The 18,348-nt window shown below is 36.2% G+C and overlaps 2 non-coding genes across 2 annotated transcripts; both read right to left on the reverse strand.

Annotated features, from left to right (window-relative positions):
- Positions 1–4,266: 4,266 nt before the first annotated feature.
- On the reverse strand, positions 4,267–4,339 carry TRNAV-CAC (transfer RNA valine (anticodon CAC)). Its single transcript has one exon. It is a non-coding gene; the product is annotated as a tRNA-Val (tRNA).
- Positions 4,340–6,650: 2,311 nt separating this feature from the next.
- Positions 6,651–6,723, reverse strand: TRNAV-AAC (transfer RNA valine (anticodon AAC)). Its single transcript has one exon. It is a non-coding gene; the product is annotated as a tRNA-Val (tRNA).
- Positions 6,724–18,348: the final 11,625 nt, after the last annotated feature.

Here is an 18,348-nt window from a genome sequence, read left to right on the forward strand (position 1 = left end):
TGGGGACCTCTCGCGTGTGAGGCGAACGTCATAACCAATACACTACAGAAACTACATGAAAACAGCATCACCCACCGACCAATAAAAATGATCTTTGACATACATTATGGCATTCTGAAATAAACTTTTTATTTGATTGCATTTTTATTTGGCATTTCCAACCAAAAATCCATTATTTTAAAATTCTAAAGATAACAGCTTATTTCTGCCCAGTTTCGAACTGTGGACATTTTGTATTTTCGGCGAATGTGATAACCACTACAATACAGAAACTGACATCTGAGGGCCTCATCACTATCGAGTTGGGAAGTACAATTGGCAAACGGTTTTCTAAGAATTTTTTTTTAAACTTATTTTTCTATTTTCTAATAATTTTGACGCTATTTTTCCACATTGCATTTCAAGAGGACACATTCACTAATTAATAGTTCTGATCATTGTATTTAATAAAAATTAAACAATTTTAAATGTATTTCTCAACAATTTTGAAGGGGAACTTTATTCATTTTGGCTAAATGTGAATAATACTACACTACAGTTACCTCATGAATGCAACACCATCCAATATGCATGGTATAAAGGAAATTGACTTTTGATATTCTGCAATATGATTTTTTGCTTGCTTTTTCATTGAGAAATGCAACAGTAGATAGTTATCAAAATATAAATTATTGAATTCAAAGTGTTTAGGTAACAAAATATGTTTCTGCCCAATTTCGAACTGGGGACCTTTCATGTGTGAGGCGATCATGATAACCACTACACTACAGAAACTACATGCAGACAGAATCACCCACCATCCAATAAAAATGATCTTTGACATACATTATGGCATTCTGAAATAAACTTTTTATGATTGCATTTTTATTGGGCATTTCAACCAAAAATCCATTATTTTAATATTTTACAGATAATAAATTATTTCTGCCCAGTTTCGAACTCGGGACCTTTTGTGTTTTAGGCGAATGTGATAACCACTATAATACAGAAACTGACTTTTGAGGAACTCATCACTATCGAGTCGGGAAGTACAATTGGCAAACGGTTTTCTTAGAATTTTTTTTCTAAATTTATTTTTCTATTTTCTAATCATTTTGACGCTTTTTTTACACTTTGCATTTCAAGAGGACACATTCACTTATTAATAGTTCTGATCATTGTATTTAATAAAAAAAAATCTTTTTTAATGTATTTCTGACCAATTTTGAAGGGGGACCTTATGCATATTGGGTAAATGTGAATAACTCTACACTACAGGTGCCTCATGAATGCAACACCATCCAATATGCATGGTAGAAGGGATATTTACTTTTCATATTCTGAAATATGATTTTTTTGCCTGCTTTTTCATTGAGCAATGGAACAGTAGATACAATACTTACCAAAATATCCATTAATGAATTCAACGTGCTTATGTAACAAAGTACGTTTGTACCCAGTTTTGAGCTTAGGACCTTTCGCATGTAAAGCGATTGTGATAACCAATACACTACAGAAACTATAGGGAGATAACAGTAGCCACCATCCAATAAAAAATTATCTTTGACATACAGTATGGCATTCTGAATTAAATTTTTTATCTGATTGCATTTTTATTGGGCATTTCAACAAAAAATGCATTGTTTTAAAATTTTAAAGCTAAAGGCTTGTTTCTTACCAGTTTCGAATTGGGGATCTTTCGCATGTTAGGCAAAAGTGATAACCACTGCAGTACAGTACCTGACTCTTGAGGTTTTCATCACCATCGAGTCTTGAAGTACAATTGGCACACGGTTTTCTTAAAAAAAAGTTTTTCTTAAACTTATTTTTCGATTTTCTATTAATTTCTATGCTATTTTTCCACTTAGTATCTCAAGAGGACATATTCACTTATTAACAATTCTGATCATTGTATTAAATAATATTTTTTTTTAATGAATTTCTTATCAATTTTGAAGGGGGATCTTATGCATATTGGGTACATGTGAATAACCCTACACTACAAGTAACTCATGATTGCAACACCATCCAAAATGCATGGTAGAATGGAAATTGACTTTTGATATTCTGCAATATGATTTTTTGCTTGCTCTTTCATTGAGAATTGCAACAGTAGTTAGCAAAATATCCATAATTGAATTCAATATGTTTTGGTTACAAATTATGTTTCAGCCCATTTTCGATATGGAGACCTTTCACATTTGAGGCAAACATGATATCCACCACACTACAGAAACTACATGGAAATTGGCACATGGTTTTCTAAGAATTTTTTCTAAACTTATTTTTCTTTTTTCATATAATTTCTATTCTATTTTTCCACTTTGCAATTAAAGAGCACACATTCATTTATTAACAGTTCTGATAATTGTATTCAATAAAAAAATAATTTTTTTATATATTTCTGACCAATTTTGAAGGGGAACCTTATGCATATTGGGTAAATGTGAATAACCCTGCACTATAGGGACCTCATGAATGCGACACCATTCAATATGCATTGTAGAAGGGAAATTGAATTTTGATATTCTGCAATACGATTTTTTGCTTGCTTTTTTATTCAGCAATGCAACAGTAGATAGTTATCAAAATAAAAATTATTGAATTCAAAGTGTTTAGGCAGAGGTTCTCAAACTCGGTCCTCGGGGGCACACACAGTGCATCTTTTGCAGATAAACCAGCAGGTGCACAGGTGTATTAATTACTCACTGGCACATTTTTAAAGGTCCACAGGTGGAGCTAATTATTTCACTTGCGATTCTGTGAGGAGACCTGCAAAACATGCACTGTGTGTGCCCCCGAGGACCGAGTTTGAGAACCTCTGGTTTAGGTAACAAAATATGTTTCTGCCCAATTTCAAACTGGGGACCTTTCATGTGTGAGGCGAAAATGATAACCGCTAAACTACAGAAACTACATTGAAGCCGCATCACCCACCATCCAATAAAAAATTATCTTTGACATACATTATGGCATTCTGAAATAAACTTTTTATATGATTGCATTTTTATTGGGCATTTCAACCAAAAATCCATTGTTTTAAAATTCTAAAGATAACAGCTTATTTCTGCCCAGTTTTGAACTGGGGGTCCTTTTGTGTTTTAGGCGAATATGATAACCACTACAATACAGAAACTGTCTTTTGAGGATCTCATCACTATCGATTCGGGAAGTACAATTGGCAAACGGTTTTCTTAGAATTTTTTTTAATAAACTTATTTTTCTATTTTCTAATAATTTCTACGCTATTTTTCCACTTTGCATTTCAAGAGGACACATTCACTTATTATCAATTCTGATCATTGTATTTACTAAAAAAAATCTTTATTTAATGTATTTCTGACCAATTTTGAAGGGGAACCTTGTGCATATTGGCTAAATGTGAATAATACTACACTACAGGTACCTCATGAATACAACACCATCCGATATGCATGGTAGAAGTGAAATTGACTTTTTATATTCTGCAATATGATTTTTTGCTTGTTTTTTCATTGAGCAATGCAACAGTAGATAGTTATCAAAATATAAATGATTGAATTCAAAGTGTTTAGGTAACAAAATATGTTTCTGCACAGTTTCGAATTGGGGACCTGTCGCACGTGAGGCGATCGTGATAACCACTACACTACAGAAACTAAATGGAAACAGCGTCACCCACCATCCAATAAAAAATGATCTTTAACATACATTATGGCATTCTAAAATAAACTTTTTATATGATTGCATTTTTATTGGGCATTTCAACCAAAAATCCAATGTTTTAAAATTCTAAAGATAACAGCTTATTTCTGCCCAGTTTCGAACTGGGGACCTTTTGTGTTTTAGGTGAAAGTGATAACCACTACAATACAGAAACTGACATCTGAGGGTCTCATTACTATTGAGTTAGGAATTACAATTGGCAAACAGTTTTCTTAGAATTTTTTTTAAAACTTATTTTTCTATTTTCTAATAATTTCTACGCTATTTTTCCACTTTGCATTTCAAGAGGACACATTCACTTATTATCATTTCTGATCATTGTATTTACTAAAAAAAATCTTTATTTAATGTATTTCTGACCAATTTTAAAGGGGGACATTATGCAAATTGGCTAAATGTGAATAATACTACACTACAGGTACCTCATGTATGCAACACCATCCAATATGCATGGTAGAAGTTAAATTGACTTTTGATAATCTGCAATATTATTTTTTGCTTGTTTTTTTCATTGAGCAATGCAACAGTAGATAGTAATCAAAATATTAATTATTGAATTTAAAGTGTTTAGATAACAAAACATGTTTCTGCCCAGTTTCGAACGGGGAATCTTTCGCGTGTGAGGCAAACGTGATAACCACTACACTACAGAAACAACATGGCAACGCATCACCCACCATCCAATAAAAAATGATCTTTGACATACATTATGGCATTCTGAAATAAAACTTTTTATATGATTGCATTTTTATTGGGCATTTCAATCAAAAATCCATTGTTTTAAAATTCTAAAGATAATAGCTTATTTCTGCCCAGTTTCGAACTGGGGACCTTTTGTGTTTTAGGCGATTATGATAACAAATACAATACAGAAACTGTCTTTTGAGGATCTCATCACTATCGAGTTGGGCAATACAATTGGCAAACAATTTTCTTAAATTTTTTTTTTCTAAACTTATTTTTCTATTTTCTAATAATTTCAACGCTATTTTTTCACTTTGCATTTCAAGAGGACACATTCACTTATTAATAGCTCTGATCATTGTATTTAATAAAAAAAATCAATTTTTAATGTATTTCTGACCAATTTTGACGGGAACTCTATGCATATTGGGTTAATGTGAATAATGCTACACTACTGGTACCTCATGAATGCAACACCATCCAAAATGCATGGTAGAAGGGATATTGACTTTTGATATTCTGCAATATGATTTTTTGCTTGCTTTTTCATTGAGCAATGCAAAAGTAAATATTTATCAAAATATAAATTATTGAATTCAAAGTGTATAGGAAACAAAATATGTTTCTACCCAATTTCGAACTGGGGACCTGTCACGTATGAGACAAATGTGAAACCACTACAATACAGAAACTACATGAAAAAGCTGCGACCACCATCCAATAAAAAATGATCTTTGACATACATTATGGCATGCTGAAATAAACTTTTTATCCGATTGCATTTTTATTGAGCATTTCATCCAAAAATCTGTTGTTTTAAAATTCTAAAGCTAAAAGATTGTTTCTGCCCAGTTTCGAACTAGGGACCTTTCGCGTGTTAGACAAACATGATAACCAATACACTACAGAAATCGACTTTTGGGAATTTCATCACTATGTAATCTGAAAGTAAATTTGCACATGGTTTTCTTAGAAAAAAATATTTCTAAACTTATTTTTCGATTTTCTATTAATTTCTATGCTATTTTTCCACTTTGTATTTCAAGAGGACACATTCACTTATTAATAGTTCTGATCATTGTATTTAATAAAAAAATCAATTTTTAATGTATTTCTTACCAATTTTGAAGGGGAACCTTGTGCATATTTGCAAAATGTGAATAATACTACACTACAGGTATCTCATGAATACAACACCATCCAATATGCATGGTAGAAGTAAAATTACTTTTGATATTCTGCAATATGATTTTTTGCTTGTTTTTTCATTGAGCAATGCAACAGTAGACAGTTATCAAAATATAAATGATTGAATTCAAAGTGTTTAGGTAACAAAATATATTTCTGCACAGTTTCGAATTGGGGACCTATCGCACGTGAGGCGAACGTGATAACCACTACACTACAGAAACTACATGGAAACAGCGTCACCCACCATCCAAAAAAAAAATATCTTTGACATACATTGCGGCATTCTAAAATAAAACTTTTTATAGGATTGCATTTTTATTGGGCATTTCAACCAAAAATCCAATGTTTTAAAATTCTACAGATAACAGCTTATTTCTGCCCAGTTTCAAACTGGGGACCTTTTGTGTTTTAGGTGAATGTGATAACCACTACAATACAGAAACTGACATCTGAGGGTCTCATTACTATTGAGTTGGGAAGTAAAATTGGCAAACAATTTTCCTAGAATTTTTTTTAAACTTATTTTTCTATTTTCTAATAATTTCTACGCTATTTTTCCACTATGCATTTCAAGAGGACACATTCACTTATTATCAATTCTAATCATTGTATTTACTAAAAAAAAAATCTTTATTTAATGTATTTATGACCAATTTTGAAGGGGACCTTATGCATATTGGCTAAATGTGAATAATACTACACTACAGGTACCTCATGAATGCAACACCATCCAATATGCATGGTAGAAGTTAAATTGACTTTTGATATTCTGCAATATGATTTTTTGCTTGTTTTTTCATTAAGCAATGCAACAATAGATAGTTATCAAAATATAAATTATTGAATTCAAAGTGTTTACGTAACAAAACATGTTTCTCCCCAATTTTAAACTGGGAATCTTTCGCGTGTGAGGCGAACGTGATAACCACTACACTACAGAAACTACATGGCAACAGCATCACCCACCATCCAATAAAAAATGATCTTTGACATACATTATGGCATGCTGAAATAAACTTTTTATCCGATTGCATTTTTATTGAGCATTTCAACCAAAAATCTGTTGTTTTAAAATTCTAAAGCTAAAAGATTGTTTCTGCCCAGTTTCGAACTAGGGACCTTTCGCTTGTTAGACAAACATGATAACCAATACACTACAGAAACCGACTTTTGGGGATTTCATCACTGTGCAATCTGAAAGTAGAATTTGCACATGGTTTTCTTAGAAAAAAATATTTCTAAACTTATTTTTCGATTTTCTATTAATTTCTATGCTATTTTTCCACTTAGCATCTCAAGAGGACACATTCACTTATTAAAAATTCTGATCATTGTATTAAATAAAAAAAATCCTTTTTTTAATGAATTTCTTACCAATTTTGAAGGAGGACCTTATGCATATTGAGTAAATGTGAATAACCCTACACTACAGAAACCTCATGATTGCAAAACCATCCAGAATGCATTATAGAAGGGAAATTGACTTGATATTCTGCAATATGATGTTTTTGCTTGCTTTTTCATTGAGCAATGCAACAGTAGATAGTTATCAAAATATCCATTTTTTAAATCAATATGTTTAGGTAACAAATTATGTTACTTGCAATTTTTGAACTGGGGATCTGAGGCGAATGTAATAACCACTACACTACAGAAACTACATGGAAGTATTAGCGCCAACCATCTAATAAAAAATTATCTTTGACGTACAGTATGGCATGCTGAAATAAACTTTTTATCTGATTGCATTTTTATTGGGCATTTCAAAAAAAATCCATTGTTTTAAAATTCTAAAGGTAAAAGCTTATTTCTGCCCAGTTTCAAACTGGGAACCGTTCACGTGTTAGGCAAATGTGATAACAACTACACTACAGATACTGACTATTGAGATTCTCTTCACTATCTAGTCTGGAAGTCCAATTGGCACATGGTTTTCTAAGAAATTTCTTTTCTATACTTATTTTTCTATTTTCAAATAATTTCTACGCTATTTTTCCACTTTGCAATTAAAGAGCACACATTCATTTTATTAACAGTTCTGATAATTGTATTCAATAAAAAATGATTTTTTAATATATTTCTGACCAATTTTGAAGGGGAACCTTATGCATATTAGGTAAATGTGAATAACCCTGCACTATAGGTACCTCATGAATGCAACACCATCCAATATGCATGGTAGAAGGGAAATTTACTTTTGATATTCTGCAATATGATTTTTTGCTTGCTTTTTTTATTGAGCAATGCAATCGTAGATAGTTATCAAAATATCAATTATTAAATTCAAAATGCTTAGGTTACAAAATATGTTTCTGCCCAATTTCAAACTGGGTATCTTTCACATGTGAAGCAAACATGATAACCACTGCACTACAGCATCACCACCATCCAATAAAAAATTATCTTTGACATACAGTATGGCATGATGAAATAAACTTTTTATCTGATTGCATTTTTATTGAGCATTTCAATAAAAAAATCCATTGTTTTAAAATTCTAATGCTAACAGCATGTTTCTTTCCAGTTTCAAACTGGGGACCTTTCGTGTGTTAGACAAACATGATAACCAATACACTACAGAAACTGACTTTTGGGGATCTCATCACTATCTAGTCTGAAAGTACAATTGGCACATGGTTTTCTTAGAAAAAAAATTTCTAAACTTTTTTTTCTATTATCTAATAATTTCTATGCTATTTTTCCACTTTGCATTTTAAGAGGACACATTCACTTATTAATAATTCTAATCATTGTATTTAATAAAAAAAATCCTTTTTTAATGTATTTCTAACCAATTTTTAAGGGGAACCTTATGTATATTGGGTAAATGTGAATAACCCTATACTACAGGTACCTCATGAATGGAACTCCATCCAATATAAATGGTAGAAGGGAAATTTACATGATATTCTGCAATATGATTTTTTGCTTGCTTTTTCATTGAGCAATGCAACAGTAGATAGTTATCAAAATATAAATGATTGAATTCAAAATGTTTAGGTAACAAAATATGTTTCTGCCGATTTTCAAACTGGGGACCACTCGTGTGTGAGCCAAACGTGATAACCACTACACTACAGAAACTACATGGAAATAGCGCTCACCATCCAGTAAAAAATTATCTTTGACATATTGTATGGCATGCTGAAATAGACTTTTTATTGGATTGCATTTTTATTTGGCATTTCAACAAAAAATACATTGTTTTAAAATTCTAAAGCTAAAAGCTTGCTGCTGCCCAGTTTCGAACTGGGTACCTTTCGCATGTCAGACAAACGTAAAAACCACTACACTACAGAAACTAACTCTTGAGGGTGTCATCACTAACACATCTGAGTGTACAATTGGCACATGATTTTCTTAGAAAAAATAACATTTCTAAACTTATTTTTCTATTTTCTAATAATTTTGACGCTATTTTTCCACTTTGCATTTCAAGAGGACACATTCACTTACTAACAATTCTATTCACTGTATTTAACAAAAAAAATATTTTTTTATTGTATTTCTGACCAATTTGAAGGGGGACCTTATGCGTATTGGGTAAATGTGAATAACCCTACAGTACAGGAACCTCATGAATGTGACACCATTCAATATGCATTGTAGAAGGGAAATTTAATTTTGATATTCTGCAATACGATTTTTTGCTTGCTTTTTCATTCACCAATGCAACAGTAGATAGTTATCAAAATATCTATTATTAAATTCAAAATGTTTAGATAACAATAAATGTTTCTGCTCAGTTTCAAACTGGGGACATTTCGCATGTGACGCAAACGTGATAACCACTACACTACAGATACTACATGGAAACAGCATCACCCGCCATCCAATAAAAAATTATATTTGACATACAGTATGGCATTCTAAAATAAAATTTTTATCTGATTGCATTTTTATTGAGCATTTCAACAAAAAATCCATTGTTTTAAAATTCTAAAGCAAAAAGCTTGTTCATGCCCAAGTTTCGAACTGGTGACCTTTCGCTTGTTAGGCGAACATGATAACCAGAAAAGAAAAGCATTTTTTCCGCACCAGAATTATGCACACTTTATTGTAAGGGAACAATGATCTATATAATTTGGACAATCATGTCTCCATATGTCATATATTCATCAAAATTTTGGGTGCTACCCTCCAATTATGAAACAGTAACAGTATAGAATAGAAAAAGAAATTGGATTTGTATGGGTGCACTCTATCCCCTTCCTCAGATTATTGTTAAAAATACATTTTATTCATTATATTTAAAAATTGGTATCGGCATGACATCCCCTTCTGACTGTCTGTAGGGCCTTTAATAGTTTAATAATTACTAATTAGCCTATTATAAGCTAAGTAAGTGAAGTATAAAAGAAAATTTAGAAAAAACAACTCATACACTGATATCCACAGTAGGAAAACAAGATATACAAAGGAATTTTATTCATAAACAAGAGGTATATAAAGGGACATGACACGGAATAATGTTAACACTTTATTCACAAATATATACATTTCTTACACTGTTTCTGTTTCTTTTCTTTTTTCAAAATTTTCTTTTATACTTCGCTTACTTAGCCTATTATAGGCTAATTAGTAATTATAAAACTATTAAAGGCCCTACAGATGGTCAGAAGGGGATGTCATGCTGATACCAATTTTTAAATATAATGAATAAAATGTATTTCAAACAAATATCTGAGGAAGGGGACGGAGTGTACCCATACAAATCCAATTTCTTTTTCAATTCTATATTGGAACATGATAATCACTACACTACAGAAACTAACTTTTGGGGATCTCATCACTATCTAGTCTGGAAGTACAATTGGCACATGGATTTCATAGAAAAAAATATTTTTCTAAACTTATTTTTCTATTTTCTAATAATTTTGACGCTATTTTTCCACTTTGCATTTCAAGAGGACACATTCACTTATTAAAAATTCTGATCATTGTATTTAATAAAAAAATCCTTTTTAATGTATTTCTGACACATTTTGAAGAGGGACCTTATTGGGTAAATGTGAATAACCCTATACTACAGGAACCTCATGAATGCAACACCATCCAATATGCATGGTAGAAGGGAAATTGACTTTTGATATTCTGCAATATGATTATTGCTTGCTTTTTCATTGAGCAATGCAACAGTAGATAGTTACCAAAATATCCATAATTGAATTCAAAATGTTTCAGTAACAAAATATGTTTCCATCCAGTTTTGAACTGGGGATCTTTCACGTATGAGGCGAACGTGATAACCACTACACTACAGAAACTAATTGGAAATAGTTGTGCCCACCATTCAATAAAAAAGGAGCTTTGAGATACAGGTCGGCATGCTGAAATAAACTTTTTTTTGCTTGCATTTTTATTTTGCATTTCAACAAAAAATAAATTGTTTTAAAACTGTAAAGCTGAAAGCTTGTTTCAAACTGGGGACCTTGTAGGTGAACATCATAACCACTACACAACAGAAACTTATTCTAGAGGACCTCATGACTATCTAGTCTGGAAGTACAATTGGCTCATGACTTCTTAGAGAAAAAAAAATTTCTAAAACAATTTTTCTGTTTTCTTGTCATTACTGTGCTATTTTTCCACTTTACATTTCAAGAGGACACATTAACTTAATAACAATTCTAATTATTCTAATTTATTACAAAAATCCTTTTTTAAAATATTTCTGACCAATTTTGAAAGGGGTTCCTTACGTATATTGGGTAAATGTGAACACCCCTAGACTACAGGTACTTCATGAATGCAACACCATCCAATATGCATGGTAGAAGGGAAATTGACTTTTGACATTCTGCAATATGATTTTTTTGCTTGCTTTTTCTTTGAGCAATGCAACAGTAGAAAGTTATCGAAATATCCATAGTTAAATTCAATATGTTAAGTTAAAACAATGGGGGTAATTCCAAGTTGATCGCAGCAGGAAATTTTTTAGCAATTGGGCAAAACCATGTGCACTGCAGGGGGGGCAGATATAACATGTGCAGAGAGAGTTAGATTTGGGTGGGTTATTTTGTTTCTGTGCAGGGTAAATACTGGCTGCTTTATTTATACACTGCAATTTAGATTGCAGATTGAACTCATCACACCCAAATCTCTCTCTCTCTGCACATGTTATATCTGCCCCCCCTGCAGTGCACATGGTTTTGCCCAACTGCTAAAAAATTTCCTGCTGCGATCAACTTGGAATTACCCCTAATGTTTCTGCCCAGTTTCAAAATGGGGACCTTTAGCATGTGAGACGAACATGATAACCATTACACTACAGAAACTACTTGGAAAGAGCTGCGCTCACTCTACAATAAAAAAGGTAGTTTTACATACAGTATATCATGATGAAATAAATTGTTTACTGCTTGCATTTTTATTGGTCATTTTACCAAAATTCAATGTTTTAAAATCCTAAAGCTAAAAGCTTGTTTCTACCCTGTTTCAAACTGGGGACCTTTTGCGTATGAGTTTATTTCTATAACTACTATTTTATGACTTACACTGGGCAGATTATGTCAAGTCTACATATGAACAGTCATCTCCACATGCATCTCCAAATGAAAAAAAAGGAACTGTCAAGATATTTACTTGACATTGTCCATTTCGCTCCGGTAAAGAGAGGGGAGGGAAAAGGAACCTTGAGTAAAGGTAATCAAATCATCTATGTATCTTTTATACATAATTTTCTTGGACCTCATCTCTCCTTTCAGGGTTTCCATTTCCCATTGTCCCATGTAAATGTTGGCCATGCTCGGGGCACAGATATTACCCATGGCCGACCCACACACCTGCTGGTACCACTCCTCTAAAAATGTGAAGTAGTTATATTTAAGAACGAATTCTAAGCATTGACAGATACATTTACACTTCATGTCACTAACCTCAGGATCATTTCTTAGTTGGGCCTCAACAGCTGCAATTCCTTTATTATGTGGGATAGATGTATAAAGTGATTGTACATCTATAGAACACCACCTATAAGATTCCTTCCATTCTAACTCTTTTAGTATATGTAAAACCGAGGTAGAATCCTGGATGTATGATTCCAAACACGGAACATATTTCTTTATATAACAGTCTACAAATTCTGACATCCTAGAGGTCAGAGACCCAATGCCACTAATAATAGGTCTCCCTGGGGGGGTGGGATAGGTTCTTATGGATTTTTGGAATATGATAAAACGTGGCTATCCGTGGATGCTGGTTAAATAAATAATTGAATTCAGTAATGGAGATACTGTTGGTGGACAGCCCTTCCTTCAGTATCCCTTCTAATATGGTTAGGAAACCAATCATTGGATCATCCCTAAGCTTCAAATAGGATTCTGAATCGTTAAGTAATCTATGTGCTTCTTCAACATAATATTCCCTATCCATAAGAACTATCCCACCCCCCTTGTCAGCGTTTTTTATCACCAAGTCCTCATTCGTGGCCAGAGTTTTAAGGGACTGATATTCAGCCTTACTAAAGTTGTTATTTTTCTTAGTGGGAATTTCTAAAGTTTCTAAGTCCTTTTTCATCATTTCATTGAACATCTCTATATAAGGACCTCTGGATTCCAGGGGATAATTAGATGATTTAAGTTTAAGGCCCGATCCACTTTTGGGCTCATCCCAGTTTCTAACAGAAGCATCATTTTTTTCTAAGAAAATGCCTTTTTAACGTGAGGTTCCTTATATAGAGGTTCAAGTCTATGTAGGCATTAACTTTATTCAGGCTAGATGAAGGGGTCTAAGACAATCCTTTGGACAAGACCCTTTTCTCAATTGAATTCAGAGCATATTTTGATAGGTTGAAAATTCCCCTATCTGGCTCTTTTAATGGAGGTTTCTCATTTTTGACTCCCTTCTTGGAAGATCCACCTCCTCTCTTTCCCCATGTCCTCGTTTTCTCCCTACGGGTGTATCCTGCTCTGTTTTGTGTTTCTCTATTCCCTGACCATACCGATTTGCTTGTGTTCTCGGTCCTAAAAAATTCCCTCTCTCTTTACTGAATTGTAAATGGTCAAACCTATTTTATATTGATTTTCATAATGCCTTCCATAGGGTATGGTTCTCTTAGGAACCTCCCACTGTCGTTCACCATTGGACATTCTTTTTCATCCCGAATACCCCTGCTGGTTCCAATGTGGCCCTTGCTCAAAGTTCCACCTGCTAAGACTCTTCCTTCTGACAGGTGTAGTTGGAGGATAATCAACCTGTCTCGTTTGGATCCTGGCCATATTCCAGGTTCGGACCTGACCCTTCTGATAATCAATTTTATCTCTAGTAAACTTTCTGGCTTTTGTCTCAATTACTTTCTCCTCAATAGTAGTCACTTTGGAGTCAATACTCTTTTTTATTTGGCTAAATTTCTCTGTACCCCTCAAGGGAACTAATTCCTGATCTATTTCCTTTAAGTTTTTTTCCACCTCATCTAAACATATTTTCTTCTCACATACCAACAATTTTATTAATTCTAGTGAGCAATCATCTTGAATCCTGAACCATTCTTCCAAAAATCTTTCATTTTCAGTGTACCCTTTAGGATTTTTATTTAATCTTAATCCTCTAGGCACCCTTCTACATTTTATATATTTCTCCAAACTGACTATATCCCATAATGTTTTAGTTTCTCGGATAAGAAGTTTTTCTAGTCTGTGATAGATGTCAGTCTCGTTCTCTTTAGCGGGAGCAGCCTGTGCTTGCTCTTGAGGTATTTCCTCAGGGAACATTCTCTCACAGTCTAGTAAACGTTTGGATTTTAATTCACTATTTCTAAACATGATTACCAAAAACAAAGGAAAATCTAGCAAATTTCAAACACAGAAATATATAATGAACTATTTCTCTGATGAATAGTAATTACTTATTTTATGCACACAATTTGTTGGGAAGTGTGATAATATACGTTTCACAATCACAATCAGCCTGCAAATATAAACATTATAAGTATTAGAAATGTAGCAGTCACTGGTAAATTTTTCAGTTCCTCTAGAGGTTTTAGTATCACTGTTATGCACACCAGTGCCAGCAGGAATGTACTGGTGTCTGAACGGTGAGGGATGCAAAACAAATGAACTCACAGACAGACTGGGGAATATGACATTACATACACAGAAGGTGATAGGGTAACAAAATAAACACAAAGTGAACAGAGAAGCCCAAAGGCTAAGAAACTGGGTGTCTCCCTAGTATTAGGAATGCTCAGATGGAAAGAAGCGAGATGTAGTGATTCAATACGTAGAGAACCCGAAATGCTGTTGCTAAGGGCAACAGCAAAACCCTAAAGGGTTACCAACGGGTGTGGCAGTAAACTCCTTGGTCAGAGATGGAATAATAGACACAAGGAGAGTCTCCACAATCCTAGTCCTCACTTGCAGTGTACTGGTTCAGCTTACTGCCACTAAACTGACACCTGAACACCTTGCACAGTGAGAAAGGATTTTGGCAGGCAAGTCTGAGAATACAGCCGCAAACTTGCTAGGTTCACAGAGTAGCAAAAGAACCCCAGCAGGTTAAACGACTGACTCCAGTCTTACTGCTAGGTCTGGATTGGCAGAGTGTAATACCAAATCCCAAGGCCTATTTGCAGTAAGCAACAAACAAATACAAAGTTTACACAGTACTAGCTAGCTTTCAGGAACTGACTAACCAACAAAGATTCAGCAGCATCTGCCTAACCTGAGAAGAGGGTTTATATAGCAGGTGCTGTCCACGTCCCACTCAGACCTCACAGACTGTGAGCACAAAAACCAGCACCGGATCCCCTGCCGTGCACAGCAAAAGACCCGAACCGGAGTATCAGCTACGCTCAGGTTACTCCGCTAGCACTTGTCTCCCGGTTGCCATGACGACGTGGCAGCATAGAGCAGGAGACCCTAACAGTACCCCCCCTCTGATGAGGGGTCAAAGAACCCCTACCACCGGGCTTATCGGGGAACTGCGAGAAGAAAGAGCGTAACAGTCTGGGGGCATGAAGATCACAACTGCGCACCCACGACCGCTCCTCCGGGCCATACCCCTTCCAGTGCACCAAAAATGACAGCCGACCCCGAACCATCTTGGAGTCAAGAATCCTTTCAACAACAAACTCCCTCTGGCCACGTATCAGAAGAGGGGAAGGTCTTCCACTGGAAGAAGGATTACTAATCGCCCGTTTTAAAAGGGAACAATTAAATGTTTTATTGATACCCAAAGAACGGGGTAGATCTAACTGAAATGCCACCGGATTGATAACCCTAGTGATCTTATAAGGACCGATGAACCGGGGGCCTAACTTATGAGATGGCTGTCTCAACTTCAAATTCTTAGTAGACAACCAGACGAAGTCTCCTAATTTGAAGCTGCAGGGTCTTTTCCGCTTATCAAAAACCCTTTTGGTCACTAATGACACAGACACAAGGGCTTTCTTCACTTTCCTCCAAATACCTCTAAGGACCGAAACCATAGAGGAACCACCAGGCGTGGAGTCCAGGGGGTCAAAAGAATTGGCCTTAGGATGATGCCCATACACACAAAGGAAGGGAGAGATCCCTGTAGCAGAGTGAGCCGTGTTGTTATAGGCAAACTCCGCCATGGACAGATGAGCAAACCAGTCAGTCTGACACTTGGAGACATAACACCTGAGGAACTGCTCCAAGGACTGGTTCACCCTTTCAGTCTGCCCATTAGACTGCGGATGGTAGCCTGACGACAAGCTGACAGAAATCTGGAGATAGGAACAAAATGCCCTCCAGAATTTGGCCACAAACTGGGATCCACGGTCAGAGACCACATCAAGTGGCAACCCGTGGAGGCGCACAACATGCAGCATAAATAATTCAGACAGGCGTCTGGCCGATGGCAGCCCAACCAATGGAACGAAGTGCGCCATCTTCGAAAACCTGTCAACGACAACCCAGATGGCTGTCATCCCCGAGGATTTGGGCACGTCCACCACAAAATCCATTGAAATGTGGGTCCATGGCTTAGATGGAATAGAGAGTGGATGTAATGGGCCAACAGGAACCCCTCTAGGAGTCTTATTTCGGGCACAGATGTCACATGCCCGAACCCACTGATCCACATCCCTAGCTGCCGAGGGCCACCACACCGCCCTAGATAGCAACTCCCGAGTTCTGGCAATACCCGGGTGACCTGCCGACTTCTTGGCATGGAATTCCAGGAACACTCGCTGTCTTAACCTAGGAGGCACAAACAAAAGACCTACCGGAAGGTCTGGAGGAGCCTGCTCCTGTGCTCTAAGGACTAATGACAAGAGGTCCTGGGTAATGCCCACTTTAATACATGATGGGGACACAATGGGCAATGGCTCCTCGGTGGTCTCCTGGATTGGAGCAAAACTCAGCGAGAGCGCATCAGCCTTGTTGTTTTTTGACCCAGGGCGATATGTTATCAAAAAATTAAAGCGAGCAAAAAACAATGCCCATCGTGCCTGCCTGGCATTGAGGCGCTTCACTGACTCTAAATATGCCAAATTCTTATGGTCGGTGAGAATTGAGACCACAAACTTAGCCCCCTCAAGCCAGTGTCTCCACTCCTCGAGTGCATCCTTAATAGCCAACAATTCCCGGTTACCCACGTCATAATTCATCTCGGCAGGCGAAAATTTACGGGAAAAGTAAGCACAGGGATGAAGGCGATTATCAGACACCCCCATCTGAGAGAGCACTGCCCCAATACCCATCTCAGAGGCATCCACCTCCACCACAGAAGGACGCTCTGGATCTGGGTGTCGCAGCACCTTGGCCGAGACAAATGCCCTTTTGAGACGGGCAAAAGCCGCTTTGGCCTCACAAGACCAGTGAGCAACATCCGCCCCTTTCTTAGTGAGTGCCACCAAGGGCGCCACTATAGACGAAAATCCAGCGATAAATCGTCTATAAAAATTCGCAAAGCCCAGAAAACGCTGAGGCGCCTTCAAACTAGTGGGCTGCACACAATCCAGAACTGCCTGTACCTTGGAACCCTCCATTTGGAAACCTTCTGGGGAGATAATATATCCTAGAAATGCGATTTGCTGAACTTCAAATTCGCAATTCTCCAGCTTCGCCCCAAGCCGGTGGTCTCTGAGTTTCTGGAGGACTAAGCGTACATGCTTCCGATGTTCCTCCAGGGAATGGGAGAAGATTAGGATGTCATCTAAGTATACAACTAAGAATCTATCCAAATATTCCCTGAGCACATCGTTCATGAAGTCCTGGAAGACTGCCGGGGCATTACAGAGCCCAAAAGGCATCACCAAATATTCATAATGCCCTGAGTGGGTATTAAAGGCAGTCTTCCATTCATCCCCCTCTCTTATTCGGATTAGATTGTATGCACCGCGTAGGTCAATCTTAGAAAAAATGGTGGCAGTACGAAGCTGGTCAAACAAGAATGAAATGAGAGGCAGTGGGTATGAGTTTTTAATCGTGATACGGTTCAATTCCCTGAAGTCGATGCAGGGTCGCAACGAACCGTCCTTTTTACCCACGAAGAAGAACCCCGACCCAACTGGAGACTGTGAAGGTCTGATAAATCCCTTAGCCAAGTTCTCCTGAATGTACTCTGCCATAGCCTGAGTCTCAGGACGTGACAGGGAGTACAACCTGCTCTTGGGAAGCTTAGTATTCGGCAACAAATCAATGGCACAGTCATAGGGGCGATGGGGAGGTACTACCTCTGCAACTCTTTTGGAGAACACGTCCGCAAAATCTGCATAACATCCTGGCAATCCTGGCAAACTTAGCTGCGAAAGCCTGACTGGAAGGCTCAAGCAACTCCTGAAACAATCAGTACCCCAACTAAGAATCTCCCCAGAGACCCAGT

Source organism: Pseudophryne corroboree, chromosome 4, assembly GCF_028390025.1.
Source record: "Pseudophryne corroboree isolate aPseCor3 chromosome 4, aPseCor3.hap2, whole genome shotgun sequence".
NCBI classification, from domain to species: Eukaryota; Metazoa; Chordata; class Amphibia; order Anura; family Myobatrachidae; genus Pseudophryne; species Pseudophryne corroboree.